A 16,135-nucleotide genomic window follows, 5' to 3' on the forward strand; every position below is an offset into this window, starting at 1 on the left:
AGCTGTATTGTTCTGCAAATATCCTAATTCCTTACACCACCTGCCTGAAGGAGGAATCATTCTCAGAAGCAAAAGTCAGAGCAGCTTTTAAATTTTGGTAAAAGCATTAAGGGAGATCTCAGATTAAAACGTAGATCAATGGAAGTACTTTTCTACAGTTACGTTGCAATATCAAGGTAAATATAATTTATTATCACACTCTCGATGCCAACAAACATGTAAATTAGGCAATACAGTTAATTAGAAGGAGAAAATGAGAAAGGCCCATCTTGTTCCGTACAAGGAGTCTCTGCCCCTGTTTCATAAGTGGGGGATATTAAAATTCACACACACAAAAATAGCTGGAGTAAGTTAGGCATTCCATTAGAGGTACCAAAATTGACAGAGAACAAGGCAAGTCACATTCATCCTTCAGAATAGAAAGTACTAGAAAAGGCATCAGCCCCAAGGAAGTAGTTTAAGGAATTTGGTCAACAGGATATTGGTGCTAAATTCTGAGATCAGCTCCTCAGTGTTTCTGTGGGTATAGGCCAGGATGCATCTCATCTCCAGACGCTCTCGCCAATGATATCCCAACTTGATATTCACCTTTGTTCATGAGAGTGTAGGCTGAGAGCTTGGAAGTAACTATGGACAAGACCCAGCTCTTTCTCTTAGAAGAACTGCAACGTTGGGCAAGACATAGGGCCTCACCCTGAAACTCTTTTCCAGTGGGGTCATTGTAAACAGAGTTGTTAGGACAATTAAATAATTATTCCATTTTTAAAAATAGTCTATAGTGTGTTTTACACATGAAAGGAATCATCAAGATCAAATCAAGCAAGGTAGATTCTCTGCATTCATCTAAAAGCCTCACCCTGTTTCACTGTAGGTGGCCCCAGTGTCCTGCTATTATTTTTTAAAGTGGTTTCTGCTCAAGTTTCAGTCAATAGTTTCCATTCTAGCAACAGGTCAGCAAGTGAAAGAGGCAGTTAAGACTGTAACTGACTAAAGCAAACTAAAAAATAACTTCTCCATGTTGACTGCTTTCTTTGTTTCGGTTTGTTTTAGAAAAACATTTGAGTTGACCGAGGAATGCCCACTGGAACAAAGTCTAATAGAAAGATGGTGGATTTCACACGTAGTGCCCAATAACTACAGATGTGTAGTATCATATAACCTACCTGGGCCTGCAAGTGAGTTTCCTCACTTAAATAACAACATTCATACTACAGAATGGATTGTAAGAGAAAACAACAACAACAAAATCCAACTCTGTTATATAGTACGAGTTCTCATATCCCCTCGGAAAATGTATCTATGCCAAGTCCAAAGTCAGAGATGTGCGTGTAATTTAAGCTTGGACACAGGAATAAGTAGAATTGGCAAGCATCAAGAAAGGTCAAATTAAAACCTCAGTTTCCAATACAATAGTGTTCTCAGAGTATTTAAGGCTGTCGGCTCCCTTAAGTGGTGCATGGACTATTGATTGATTGGTTTGATGTCAGACAAACCCAGATTCAAGGCCAGTTTCTGCCCCTACTAGCTTGTGGTTATAAATGTAAATGTTATTTAATTTTTTAAAATATCACTTTATTGTATTCTGTTGGCTACAAATGAGTCATAGATCTCATCCAGATTTAAGGAGAGGATTAAATAAGGGCACGAATTTCAGAAGTCAGGAATCACGGTGGTGGTGACCGTCTTACGATCTGTCTGTCACAGGTAGGTTTAGGTCCTCCACTCGGTGACAGTAGCCAGGCACCTTATATACACTGACTTATCTTCACAGCTACATGATGTGAAGGAGGAGGGAGGAGGGAGGAGGGAGGAGGGAGTCGAGTCAATATGGCTCCATTTCACATCAAAGGAAACTGAGCTTCATAGACCCCGTCTCTTTGTCCAAGGTCACACAGCTAAGCAGAATGGATTGCTTCAACTCCTTGCCGAACACTATCAGGCCCTGTATGTTTTCACTGCTCCCCCTAACTAAAATCCCTTCCTCATTCTACTGTTCTCTATCCCCACTGCCGAATTCCAGGTAGAGCTTAGGGCCTTCTGATTTTCAGAAGCTCCTGAAAGGTTCTGATGTGCAGTTATTTGGTGGATTAAACCAGTGATTCCCAGATCTAATCTGTATATTAGAATCACCAGGAAGCTTGGAAGAAATACTAGAGATTGACTCAGAGATTCTGACTTAATTGGTTCAGAGTGGGGACAGGCATTGGCATTAGTTGAAGCTCTCAACTTGCCTTCTAAGGAGGGGGCAGAAATAGAGTATCAAGGTAACCAGAGGGAGTATGTGAGCAGGGGGTCAGTGTAACGGAAAAGGAGGTTAATGAGATGGAGTGTGAGGAATGCAATACTGGTACATGACAGCCTGGTTTAGATAACAGTTAAATCTGTGAAGTTTTACAAGATTTTTTAAAATTAGATTTTAATTTTATAGTATGTACCATATGTATATACCATCTCTTTCTAAAAAGGCTTTAAGGGTACTCAAAATCAAAACAAGTTATGATCACAGCAAAAATAAGAAGAAAGACGGCATCAGAATAAGGCTGATACAGAGCGGTCATGGGAGAGAAAACTATATCAAGAGTTCCAGAGAATTCAAGGCAAGCTCTTTACCCCTTCTATGGGTTATTCAAACTACCTGTCATCATCCAGTGGCAGTCCTACCCTAACTCTGACCCTCTCTGGGGGGTCCCTGACCCGTGGTCCTTGTTCTCCATCTTTGCACACCACATGGTCTTGTTCTCCATCTTTGCACACTCATACTCTGCACAGAGTACAGGGGATTGCAGCATATCACCAGCCCATTCCCAATAGAAATGAACTGCTGTCCCAATTCATTTCTAACAGACAATCTTTCCAGAGATAATAACAACTATGAACAATTTGTATTTGAAGATCATGCATGACATTAACTGAAGTGTCTACAAGTTAGAATGAGAATGGCAGTTCATAAAATATCAGATTTGAAGTGGGGGACATGAAATTAAAAACAAATCCCTTATGGGAAGATTTTTTTTTTTAGTTGCAGAAAATGTCAGAAAGATCACAGAATTCACTATTACCCACTAAATAAATGTTCAGGGTGAATGTACCATAGTATGTGTTTATGCCTAATAGATACATGTGTATGTGTGGCATATAAATGGATGCACAAATATATGTGTATTTATATGTCAGTATATATATATTATAAAGCCATATCAGTGTTTCTCAATACCTTTTCATTATCATTTTTCTTATGAAGACTTTTAGACATTTTCCCTAATCACCACTTATAAAATTTTAATATTATTAATAAAATTGAATAATTAAAAGTATTTAGAGTCTGTAGTCTAGTGCTTAAGGGAGCCAGATCCCATGTTGTCAACCATGATTAAATTCTGGTTCCTGCAGATTGAAAAATATGCTGGGTGTGTATGCATGTGTCCCCCAAATTCTGAAAGGATAGGGAAATTAAGGAATTACAACATGACCATGCCCCATTGGGGGATGCATTCTCCCTTTCTTCCTCTGGCAATTAAAAAAAATTAATAGATACCATGTACCTATTTAACTAGTGTTCATATATTGCATTTTATATATTAAGAGCGTAAAATTTTCATCATATATATATATATATATCCCCCATGAGGGAGATAGTGTCACTGTTGAGGATGCATGGTCTATCTGTTTGTCCATGCAAGCAAGCACCCACACATGCACACACGTACACAAGATAGATAGAAGATATCAATGCATTTTTAGATCTTAGAGGAGAGGCTCTCACCAATGACAGCCAACCAGGAGAGCAACTCTGGTCCAGTGATTCTTGTAGGAAACAGATGTTAGCAATAGAAAGCAAGAGAATAATAGATGGTTCTAAAGCTCACTGGCCATGACCTGAATTTCACATCTTCAGATTTGGAAAAGATTTTATGAGGTCATATGAGCAGTGTATATCTAATTTCTCATTTTAAAAGATCTGAAATTCTAATTTTTACATAGTCACTTAGGACTATAAAATTCTCATGTCTATTTTAAAGTAAGTGAGCTGAATACATTTTGAAAAAAAGAGAGCCATTAGCATTTTTAATATCTTATAGGACTAATCACCAGAGTAGGTAAGAGTCTACTGGAAAAACAATCAATTGATCTCTGATAACTCAGCGTGTATCTGTGAAGTAAATGTTCAGTTCTGTGTAAAGACTTAAAGAAAATGTGGACGTAAAATATCAATGCACCTATCTTTAAGTGTCTTCTAGCCCAGGTGTGCTGAAACATAAACCAGATGATATCTAAGGACGTGAAATCCTGTGTGACTTACATCAACCACAGGACGTGGTAGTTGCCCCGCCCTTGCCCCTGTGCGTGACTGCAGTCCCACAAAAGCACAGCATCATTGGAGCACGTTTCTAATTTTAACAAACCTTCACATAATAGAGGTACTGTCCACTTTCATCCTTTCCATTTTATAGGAAAACTGTACACTAAGGAGAATGTAAATTAATGTGTCACTAGCATGGGAACAGATTTGCTAATGATTGCTACTTTTTTTTTTTTTAATTTGGTGGAGGGTGCATGTGCTTTCCAGAGAGAGACAGAGAGAGAGGGAAAGTGAGAATGCACCCATGCCAGAATGATTTCTCTTATAGTTCTCCTCCATTTCAAGATTTTGGGCATGCACATACATGCTCAGTGTTTTCCCATCTGTGGGATTCAGGACTCAAATCACACAGTCACACCAACCGCCACACCACTGCCTGGTCCACAGTTGGCTGCAATTTAATGAACAATTATCTGTGGACTAAGTGCTATGTCAGGGGCCCTAGTACACAGATGCTTTTTACAGAAAGCCCTGTAGAAGTCATCCAACCTGTTTAAATACATCCATTTATGGGTGCTCACCACCCCTCTTAAGGTATCCCAAACTTCTGCTGGGCAACTCCTATTTTAGGAAAGTTCTTTGGTATGTTAAGTTAAAATTGGTTTCTCTGCTTAAAAATTTTAAAATCACTCTCAGTTCTTGACCTTGAGATGGTCACAATTAAGTCTAATTCCTTCTCTATGTGGTTAACTACAAAGAGGGCTCATGGTCAGAAGATATTCCTACCAAGACCATGTCTTCAGTGAAGGCTGACAGATGGGAATTCTGGAGACTGAGGGTAAGGTTAATGATTGTCTTGCATGTTGTTACTCTGCTGCTAAGTGGTCTAACTGGTATTAACTTGGGCCTTTATTACCCAATACTTTGTCTAGTGAGGGGTGAGAAAATCAGATGAAGCTGGGCAAGTAAAGGAGAACAACTGGGGATGGTGTGCAGTAGTAAAACACAATGCTCAGCAAGGCAGATTCACCTGGAAGGTTCTTGATCCATGTCCAAAGACCTCCTGAGTAATCTGGGCACATGTGTGCCCATGATCAGGAGCCAGGTGAAGGATGGGGGTGGACTACTCTGTTAAGACCCTCTTGGAAGTAACTCTTCTCTGTTTTTCTGTTTCTCTAACTCCTGAAAGAAGTAAGTAAACTTAAAAAAAAAATAACAGAAGACAAGAACTATGTCAACAGCCCACTGGGAGTGCTCACTCCCAATACTGCCAACCTCCCTGTGGTGCTGTCAAAGTCCCCTTGACACTGGGCCACAATTAGGTCTGTTCTCAGCGTTCATCCATCCACTCATTCTCTCACCCAGAAGATAACTATAGGAAACTATTATGTCTATAAATAATAGTTGCTTGCCTTTTTAAAGTTTTGTATGAACTAGGTACGTGTATAATGAACAGGTATTCTCAGTATATTATCAATATTCAAGCCTACTATCGTATTCAGGAAGGAGAATAAGAAATGTATTTAAAAGACCTTAAGGTGATAAAAGAAGACTGTCCCATGTTCCCATATGGTGACAGTCTACATTGGCACCTTTAGTCACTCTGTAAGAAAGAAGGTAGTTAGGAATATTGATAAGACATGTGACTTTGGACAAACCTCTTAACCGTCTCATCTTCCTCGTCTATAAAATGGGAGATACTAATAGTGTTTAATACATGTAGTTGTGGGGATTAAATTAAAAATAATACAAGATAGAAAACAATATAGCAAACATTTAATAAATGCTAGCCATAAATGTTAGACATTGTTATTATTATTATTATTATTATTTTCCCTTGAAGGAAACTCTGAAATAACTTGATTTCACTTGGTAAAAAGGCTTTGCCTCCATGACACAAGAGGAAATGGTGAGAGAGGAAAAACAATTCATAGTGGGATGACTTTATCCAGGGCTTCCCAGAGCTGGCCCTGGGAGCCAGAGGTTCTGTGTTCACAGCACATCCTATGTATGATACCAGAGCTCTGTTTCTATCTTCTCTATTAAAATCATCTCAAATAAATTACTGGAGTTATAAAATAAATGGTGGATATTAAATGTGCTACTAGAACATTTCTAAACATTCAAACTAGGTACTATAATTAACATCATAGGCTTTAAAAGACTTCAAAGATGATTTTGTTAACAATGTTCTCTTAAAAAAACTTATGATTAGGACTCTTTGTTGAAAACTACAAAACTCACTGTACCTAATATAAGAAGAAAAGAAATGATGCCAGAAAGTCAGCTCCCGGCTTCTGCCTTAAAGAGTCTGGGCCCTAGGAAGAGTGTTCAAAGTGGGGGGTAATGACGAAGCAGGACAGCAGTCCACTGTGTACGTCAACATTGAAATCAGTTGAAAATACTCACAAAACTAGGTACATAAATAATGAACAGAAGTTTACTTTATTACTATTTGTCGACATAGGAAAGAACTAATTTTCTGTCAGATCATGACATCTGAGACTTGAAAAGGAAGGCCTTGAGTGTGTGGAAATGAGGGTGCGTGCACACACAATGAAACTGGCTAAGTGAAAGTTAACCACAGTGAGTCAACAAAAGCCAGAGACCAGAAGTGGATTCCATGAATTCACCCAGTCTGAATTGAGGCCAAGATCCAGCAGGCCCAGGAATGTGGTTCCTTCTGTTTCACAGTCGAAAACTTCCCCAGAGAGGCCAAGTGACTTTGTGGACGGTCAAGGGAGTCAAGAGCAGAAACCACCCCAAGTGTTCACCAATAGGAATGCCTGGCCTTGTAAGACAGTATTCTCCTTTCTCTGAAAATCTGTCTTCTAGAGCAGTTGCTTGAGTCTTCACAGATTGGCTTGCCTCTTCCAGCACCTTACCTGTTTCACTCAGTGTGCAAAATCAGTTTGGAAATGAGGTAACCACTGTCTTTTTCACACAGTGACATCGCTGGGCAGACCCTTTGAGACCTTCCCGTTGGCAGGTGGCTGTGTTCCAGCACATGGATGACAAGGCACCACCCAGAGAAGCAGCCTGTGTCAGCAGCACATGGCTTGCTGGGAGCCAGACCCAGCAGTAACCATCAAGAGCATTATTTGAGAACCAACGCCCCAAGTGCAGAGTAATGAGCTCCTTGTTCATGTGAGTCTCACACACGAGGAACTCAAGTCTACATCACAGAAACCTCTTCATGGGCTTGTCCAAAAAGTCTCAGCCTCAGAATATTTCATTACATGCAGAATAGGAATATTAACAACTGGGATTCAGAAAGGAACATTCTCCAAGAAGTTTAGAATGCTTCATCTTACAGCTCAACCCCAAGGTCACCAGATCTCAATACGTTGTGGAATGGACAGCAAGTGAATAAGGTCACTCCCCTTAAGGCAGCTCTTCCAACCCCTTTCACTTACAGGAAAGGCCAAGCCCTTAGGTCTGGGCACCACATCATATTCAGTTCAATTCCATGTTGGTGAGGTACCTAGGTCAAGAATCAGTCCACACCTATTTTTGTAAATAGAGTGTTATTAGAACACAGCAATGCCTGTTAGTTTACATATTGCCTGTGGTTTCTTTCATGTTGCAGTGACGAAGTTGTAACAGTCTATAACCTGCAAAGTCTCAAAATATTTACTATGAGGAGGTTTCAAAAAACTTATAGACAATTTCTATTATGAAAAAGCTATGCATGGATTTCAAATTTATTTCCCACCAAAATAGTCTTGTATTTTAATTCCATTTGTCCATGAATTTTTTTTATATTCTCTTAGATTGCCCTTATATTTCCCCTTTACAGAAAATATTAGCTGACTACAACCTAGGTTACAGGTATTCCAAGTTGTTTCACCAAACAGATTGTAAACTCCTTGAGAGCAGGGCCATTTCAGAATTTCTCAGAGAGCCTTCCCCAGTGCTCAGTACACAGGAGACTCAGAGAATCAACTTTTAAGCTGAAAAGTACCTCAGGTACTATATTAGTTAATCCCTTGATTTTAGAGATAAAAAAGTCCAAGAAATCAGTCAAAAATAATAGAATGTCAGGAAGCAGAACCCCAAATCAAGCTTCCTGGACTCCCCTGTGTTGTCCTGTCATGCAATTATGAATATGGAATAAATGCAAAGACACGTATGGATTGACATAGGAGTACATTTGCTGAGCAAGTTCAAACATTATTTGCTTGAACCCAAATGAAGGTAATCATCCCCAAACTCAGGGAGAGAGCTATGACATACACAATTTTTACCTCTATCCTTCTTCACCTTCTATCCTGGCCTCTTTTTCCAGCTTCTTGATTTTTTTGTCTTAAGGTTTTTGCTATATGGTGTGTGCACTCACCAGAGAGAGAGAGACAGAGAAAAACACTGAGAGGAAAAACGACAAATAATCCCCTTCTCTTCTCTTCTCCTCCTGGGATTTTTGGGCACACACTGGAGTGATTTTCAAATTGCTGGGTCCAGGATTCAAATCATGGTCAACCAGTGGGAGTCCAGTGCCTTAACCATTACATCACCTGCTGGCCCCCCAGCTTCTTGTTAACATCCTTCCTTCACATCACATCCTCTGTCAAACAAGGCCACCTGATTTCCAGTCCTTTCCTCTCCTTAACCTATGTCTGATTGTGCACTGGGAGCAACTCCTGCCCTCTAGGGTGTTTACCCACTAGGCATTCCCATCAAGAGATGATGACCTCTCATTCTGGAATGAAAAGTGTCTCACCCTTATTAAAGTAATCCTTGGCAAACAGCTGGAACACGTTTCCTGAGGAGTATCTAGCCTGGAAAACCTCCTGTTCTCCCTTAGAGTGACCTAAAGTGTGAGAGGAACCAGAGGGATGCCCATCTCGTTTCTCTAACAGTACTCTCTTCTCCCAGGGGAGGTGATGCCAAGATAAGTTCCTAGGGGACTAAACAGGGTAGAGAATCTGGGGTCCTCTCATCACCTGCTCTGGGATATGCCCTGGCTTCAGGTCTGTCAGGGCAAAAGGAAAAGAGGTAAATGGATTCTTTCCCTTTCTCTGCCTGAGCTTAGCTGAGTTTCTCCCCTTCTGTCTCACCTTTGAATTGAACCCCAACTTTTTCCTTGCCTGTGTTACAGAACTCTGCTTAGAGTCTTCCTGATACCAAGTTCCCTTGCTTGAGCTCCCACAGCCTAGGTCTGGTCCGTGGGTCACAGTCCTTCCAGAGAAGTGGCTGCCCTGCTCCCTCCACCCACAGCCTGCAAATTCTCCCAAGGTCCAACTGTGTCGACCTTGTGCAGCTCCTTATTCCCCCAGTAGATCCAGAGCCTCATACTTGGGAAGTTCAATACACAAGTGCAACAAGGAAAAATACATTTTAAACACCTTGACTTTAAAGTCAAAACTATGACTTCATTATTAATGTACATTTAAAGATTCTAGAGTGAATCGGATCTAGCTTTGAATCCCAACTCTTTTGTGGGACCCTGAGCGCAAGACCTAACCTTTCAAGCCCAGATTTTTTATCTATAAAACAGTCACAGTAGAACTACCCTGTAGCATTGTCATAAAGGATTAGGGATACAGGATTAAGCAGAGGACTTAGTACAATGTCTGGAACACAGTAGATGTTCAACAAATTGAATTTATTAAAAGGCCTTCCTGGTCATGCTATGTTTGACTGTGTCACATGTCTCAGAATGATTCAGAAAGGCCTAGAATCAGCAAGGCTGGTCTTCCAGAGAATGACCTGTAGCCAATGGCTCTATTCTCAACCCTGACTTCAGTCTGCCATGTGGCATTATAATAGATTAAACTATGTGGGCTTTGAGAAAGAATGAAGCTGCTGGAATCCCAAGAGAAGTCAGTGGAATCCACTGAATTCCATGGATAACATTGTTAAACATTGTTCTTTGGATTTATTGTTATTTTTCACCTTTACACCCTGGCAAATGGTCCATAATCGTTTTTAATGTGAGACTTTACCTGTAAATGAGTAGTTTTTACTATTGGGCTAATAGAAATGCAGAAAAGATTCCTTCCAAGTCAAGGCCTTCATCCTTGCAAAGACACATTTCAAAGCATATCCTAGAACCGACTGAGATACATTGGCTAATAGGCAGCTCTTAAGTAAATTTCAAGGGGAGAATGTCTGCCTTTGGAAACCACCCCCATACTTCATAAGTGCTGCTTCTCCTCCATGCCCTGGAAGATATCAAGCACGGTTGCACTCCTCGTCTCCTCGTCTCCCTCTTCCCCTTCTGATTCTCTTTCCTCTGTCTATTGACTTGATAAAATAGTCCACGATAATGTGTCAACTGAAGCTACAGGGTCCTCGAATAGTACAGTCAGAGTAACCTCTCAAAGTTAAAAAAAAAAAAATTATCTGAGAAATATTCTTAAAACAAAGGGGTTCACGGCCAACAGGTGGCATGCTGATTAAAGTGCTGGACTCCCACATGGCTGACCGCAGTTTGAGTCCTGGACCTGGTGGCTTGCCTTCTCACTCTCCCTCACTCTGTCTCTCTCTGGTCATTTAGAATAATAATAATTAATATTCTTGTGTGCATGTGTGTGTGTGTGTGTGTGTGTGTGTGTGCGCGAGAGAGAGAGAGAGACAGAGACAGAGAAATTTTGCTATAGGGTGCATGTGCTTGCCAGAGAGACAGAAAGACAAAAAGCAAGAAATCACTCCCCAGAGTGGATGGCCATGCTGCAACCCCTTCTCCTCCATTCTCCTCTTGGGATTTGGGGCATGCATGCACACATGCCCAGCATGAGTTTTAAGTCACTGGGTCTAGGACTTGAACCATGGTTGACTACATAGGAGTACAGCAACATAACCATTATACCACATGCTGGTCCCAATAAAATGATTCCAAAAATGAAAAGGGGTGGATCAAAGCTTGGGGATTTATATCACTGTGGCAGAGAAGTAGAAAGGAGGCTTGCAAACAGGTGGATCTTTGGGTCACTTGAATTCATCCTAATAGGATAATTACAGTGGGTAATTGTCCCATTCACCTAAGTATAGAGATCTAATCTTGGACTATGTATTGTGATCCTACAGAGAATCAAACAAATGTGAGGCTTTGGTCATCTCACTCTAGAGCCAGCCATTAGGAAAAAAAAAAAATGCATCCTGCTTCAAATACTCAGTCTTCACCAAGCCCAGAGGGTATGAGTGAGAGGAGGCAGCAGAGAGCACAGGACCTGAAGCCTGGTGATAAAATTTAGAGCCTTGCTGGGCCATGTCCTAGCTCTATGGCCTTACTCACAGGGACTTAGCCTAAGCTTCAGTTTCCTCTTCTGTCAATTGGGAGGAATACCAGGACCTACTCCATAGAAATCGAGGAATTAATGTTCAGAAAACCACATGGCTGCTGTTATTTTTATTCAGTTTCCAAACTCAATCTCTGACTTTTGAAAATGCAGAGACTGGTGACACTAAAGTGAATTGGTCTCATGAAGACTGGTTTTTCTATGTCATAAGTCACTTCAGTTTCCCTTTGTCCCTCCTACCCTTTTCCCCACTTCCACCCTCTCTTTTCTACTAGTTTTCAGCTTCAAAAACTTAATACTTACAGAATGAGAATGAGGAGGAATTGTGGAATGACTATCCCCTGGGAGGGTATTTTCCCACTTTCTCTCTCTCTTTGTCTCCCCCTGGCAAGTGCATGCATCCTCTAACAAATTAAAAAATAAATAAATAAACTAGCTATATGGACACATAAAGAATTATTCTAAAGGAATATGAGAAATAAAGTTGGGAACCGGAATACAGGCTTAGAATATTTTTAATATGAAATAGAAGCAGTTAAACTTGATCTAGCAAATAAGAGAGTCAGTGTGATAGAGAGAGTATTCTGGGAAAATTGAATGAATGACATTAAACCTGACATTAAACCCTGTGGACAGTAGGTGAGAGAGGCTGAGTTCAGGATGCTATTTTACCGGGAAGTGATGAGATGAGGTAGTAGCAGGAGATAAGGAAATATGTAACTTAGTTTCTATGGCAGAGATTGGCATGTTTTCCTCCAAGTCTGTTTCTATTTTCTCATGGGAACATGGCTAGATGACCTTTCCAGCCTCACCTGCACGTAGGAACAGCCACAGAATTGAGTTCAATGAACTGTGGAAAGTGGGTAGAAGTGATTTGGCGATTTCCAGGCAGAGACCATGGAAACCTCCTAAGTGATCTTCCACCTTCAGTTCCCCTCCCCTTCCCATTCCTCACCTGACCTCACACTCCCACCCCCACATTCCTCTTCACCATGCTTGTTCAATGCAGAGCCCAGGAGAGAAGTTGGCAGCCCCAGGGGTGTCAGAACTGCAGTGTGAAAGGAGCCTGAGTGAGGAAGACCTCTCACCAAATACTGTGTTGAGCTACTGTCTGAAGAGTTGATGGGCTATTGCCCTACATTGACCAGTGCAATACCCTCCACCTGAATAATGAAAAGTCTGGTTTACGAAAAGGGCTTATGGTTCTTATCTTATTTGATCCTCATCACAATCCTGCCAGAAAGATCATATCCCTGTTATGCTCAAGAAGTACTTGAATGAGAAAGTCACATAACTTTCCTCCTTTCCAGAGTCTTGGGGTTAGGCCCTGCCCAGAACTCTTTATCCCCACAAGAAAAATCTAAGGCATTTGTGATAAAGGGCCACAGACAGATGGCTCCTTTGGCTTTTGAGGCAAATTCCAAAGGTACTGTGAGTCTTATATTTTCTGCTATGACTGTAAGATACCACAGGACCCAAATATGAAAATGAATAAAAGGCAGTTGAGATGCTCCCCCTCCCCCTCGCAACCTGCTGTGTTCACTGGGCCTTTGTTCACTGTCAACATTAGGAAACAGAGGTGTGCACTGAAGAGAGAGGAGACTTGGACTCAGTCAAGAAACCTCTATCTGTTGCCATGACAACCTCCCAAATTGAATTTTTAAGAGCTAGTAACTGTAGCATGTATTCACTCCCTGCCTTGTAGGTAATGGGCTCTTGGTTGGATTCCATTCACTGTACATCTTCCCCTCCTTCCCCTTTCACCTTATTTCTCAGTCTGAGACTTGTTACTTTTCCCCTCACCATAGAATAATGATGACTGGAGTGGAAAACATCACCTTAAGGTCCATAGAAGTTGATACAGGGTGTAAGGTGACCAGCATCAAAGTTCTACATGGCACACAGCCTCGGGTGACCCAAGATGCCCACACTTCTAAATATCTCTCTGCAGAGACAGCAGGGCCAGATGCATCAAATTTAATAATGAAGCCCTTCTCTCTCTTTTAAAATGTAATTGCTCTGGGGCTAGTATGTAGCATAATGGTTAAGGCACTGGATTCCCACATGGTCGACTCTGATTCAAACCTGAACCCAGAGACTTGAGAACCATGCCAGACATGTGTGCATGTATGCCCCAAATCCCAAGAGTAGAGAATGGAAGAGAAGGAATTATGGTATGTCCATTGTCCCTTGTGTATGGGGCGGGGGGGGGGACGATTTTTCACTTTCCTTCTCTCAGTCTCTCTCTGTCTCTCTCCAGTGAGTGCATGTACCCTATGGCAGAATCATAAAAATAATAATAATATAAACATAATTGCTCCATAAAAATGTGGAAGTACATACTACATTCTACATTATAAATAAAAGTTCAAATCACTCGGGTTTCCATCAGAGGCGCCTCATGATCCAACCTGCTAAGTTGGAATGTTGATATGCCCCATTACCATATTCATATGCTGTAACCTAATCCCCAAGGTGATGGTATTAGGAGGCAAGGCCTTTTGGAGGGGCTTGGGTCATGGAAGGAGCTCTCATGAATGGACAAATGCCCTTATAAAGAGCTGAAGAGATCAGAGTCCTCTCCTTCTACCTCATGAGTACACAGAGGAAAGATATCATCTATGAACTAGGAGACCCTCACTGCACACTGAATCTGCTGTCGCCTTGATATTTTTAGCTCTAGAACTGTAAGCAATGCATTTCTGATGTTTAACTGTGTGGTGTACAGTATGAGGGGATTTCAAAAAGTTCAAGAAAAAATTGAAATCAAAGTATGAGTTTATTTTAATGCAAAAAAATGAAATCTATGCATAGTTTTCTTTTAAATACACATTTTCATGCCTCTGTGCCATTGTTCTATAGACTGCTTCTCCTCGGATGTTATGTTTATTTCCTACCTCATGACTTCATCACCTGTGTAACTGCTCTTGTGCCTCATTCCTCCCTCTCAACTGGGCATTTCTTAAAGCACAGTCCTTATTTCTTTATTCTTCCCCATGATCTCTCCCATGGGAGATTTTTCCCATGGGGAATCTTACTCTTTCAATAGCTCTAAGCAGAAGTTCAAACCCTCACCCTTAGGCTTCACCGTCCCCTAATTCCCTAGCATGCTAATGAGCATCAGCGTTGATTGATCTGCCAGCACTTCAAATGAAAGAGTTCTAAAACCAAAGTGTTTTAATGGACAACTCTCTTCCTCATGGACTTATTTCTATTATATATTCATAGACTTTTGGAGTTAAAAGAAACCTTAGAGCTCACTTTATTTTAACTCGATCCATTTACATCAGCTTAGACAATCGTGGCTAAATCCATCAATGATATCACCATTCCAGATGGAAACTAGTCTCTCTAGACAGAAGTGCACCATGAAACTACTGAATCTGCAGCTTTGGTATCACTCCAATATTTTCAGGCTTCTTCCATGGTGTGTACTTGATTCTGTATTCACATCACTCTTCCTTCACACACTATCTTTCTGCCATGTGAGTCTAGTTCCCTAACAAGATCACAAACGCATCCTCCCCACTGCCTACTCCTAGACACATCCAATTATTCTTAATGGCACAACTCAGGTCTCACCTTCCTCCAGAAGAGGCCTGGAGACTTAATTTAAACCAGACTAGTCCCTTCATCTGCACCCCCGTTTTGTTTGCTGTTCCCCATGCAGCGCTGATTCTTGCTTGAATTCTTGCTTGAATTCTTACTCCTAAGCCACATGCTCATGAGCTGCTGGGAGCCCATCTTCTTTTATCTACCCTGCCCCACGTCAGCTTTCACAGAGCCTGGCACAAAGTAGATGCTCCATAAATATTTGTATTAATTGTTTAATTAATTGATTGTCTTCACTCCTCTAACTCCCTACATTCTTTATCTTACTAATACCTCCTCCATGCCTGCTTTTAAAAATACTTGTCATCCCTATTTCATTTTTAAAATTTACAAAGTAAAACAAATTATAAAAGGAAAGTCAAAAGCATTCCTTTCCTCCCTTTTTCTAGTTTATTTGAGGTCAATCTGGGGTGATTCACACTAATAAGCATATTTGCCTTAGCCTCCTTCATCCTGTGCAATGCATGCTTCAAGAGGGGATTGGATTTCATCTTGGCCTTTTGATGCCCACTGGGTAGTTCAGGCCTGTTTGTCCATGGAGTGGGCCAGTGGTCCTCAGTCTTTGATGGCTTTAGAATCATCCTGGGGTAGCTTTTTAAGGATACTTATGCCTGGGCCTTATCCTAACCTTATAAATCTGAATCTCTTGCAATAGTGCCTAGGCAAGTACATGTGAAGAAGACTTGCAGTAACATTTTCATGCCCTAAAGGCTGAAAAGTGCTGACTGTTTACCAAGAGTGCTACAATAAATATAATTCAAAGAGTCCTCCAGGCTAGCCAATGATGATTGAGGTGGCTGGATACCATGGCGCCCACTCAGCAGTTCAAGTCCTAAACCAGGGAACCCAATGGCTTTAAAAACACACTAGGCACATGTGTGTGCATGCCCAAAATCCTGAAAGGAGAGATGGAGAAGAGATCATACTGTGGCCATACCCTGTGGAGGCACGCCTCACCCCTTTCTCACTTTCCCTCTCTCTC

The 16,135-nt window shown here is 41.1% G+C and overlaps 1 protein-coding gene and 1 pseudogene across 1 annotated transcript in view; both read right to left on the bottom strand.

The window, feature by feature from the left end:
* The window catches only part of LOC114007916 (mitochondrial pyruvate carrier 2 pseudogene), a 5,384-nt pseudogene extending 2,131 nt beyond the window's left edge, over positions 1-3,253 (bottom strand).
* The window catches only part of CLIC5 (CLIC family member 5), a 110,269-nt gene that overhangs the window by 87,269 nt on the left and 6,865 nt on the right, over positions 1-16,135 (bottom strand). The gene's annotated exons all lie outside the window — the stretch shown is intronic.

Source organism: Tupaia chinensis, unplaced genomic scaffold (genome assembly GCF_000334495.1).
Source record: "Tupaia chinensis unplaced genomic scaffold, TupChi_1.0 Scaffold000252_1, whole genome shotgun sequence".
NCBI lineage: Eukaryota > Metazoa > Chordata > Mammalia > Scandentia > Tupaiidae > Tupaia > Tupaia belangeri.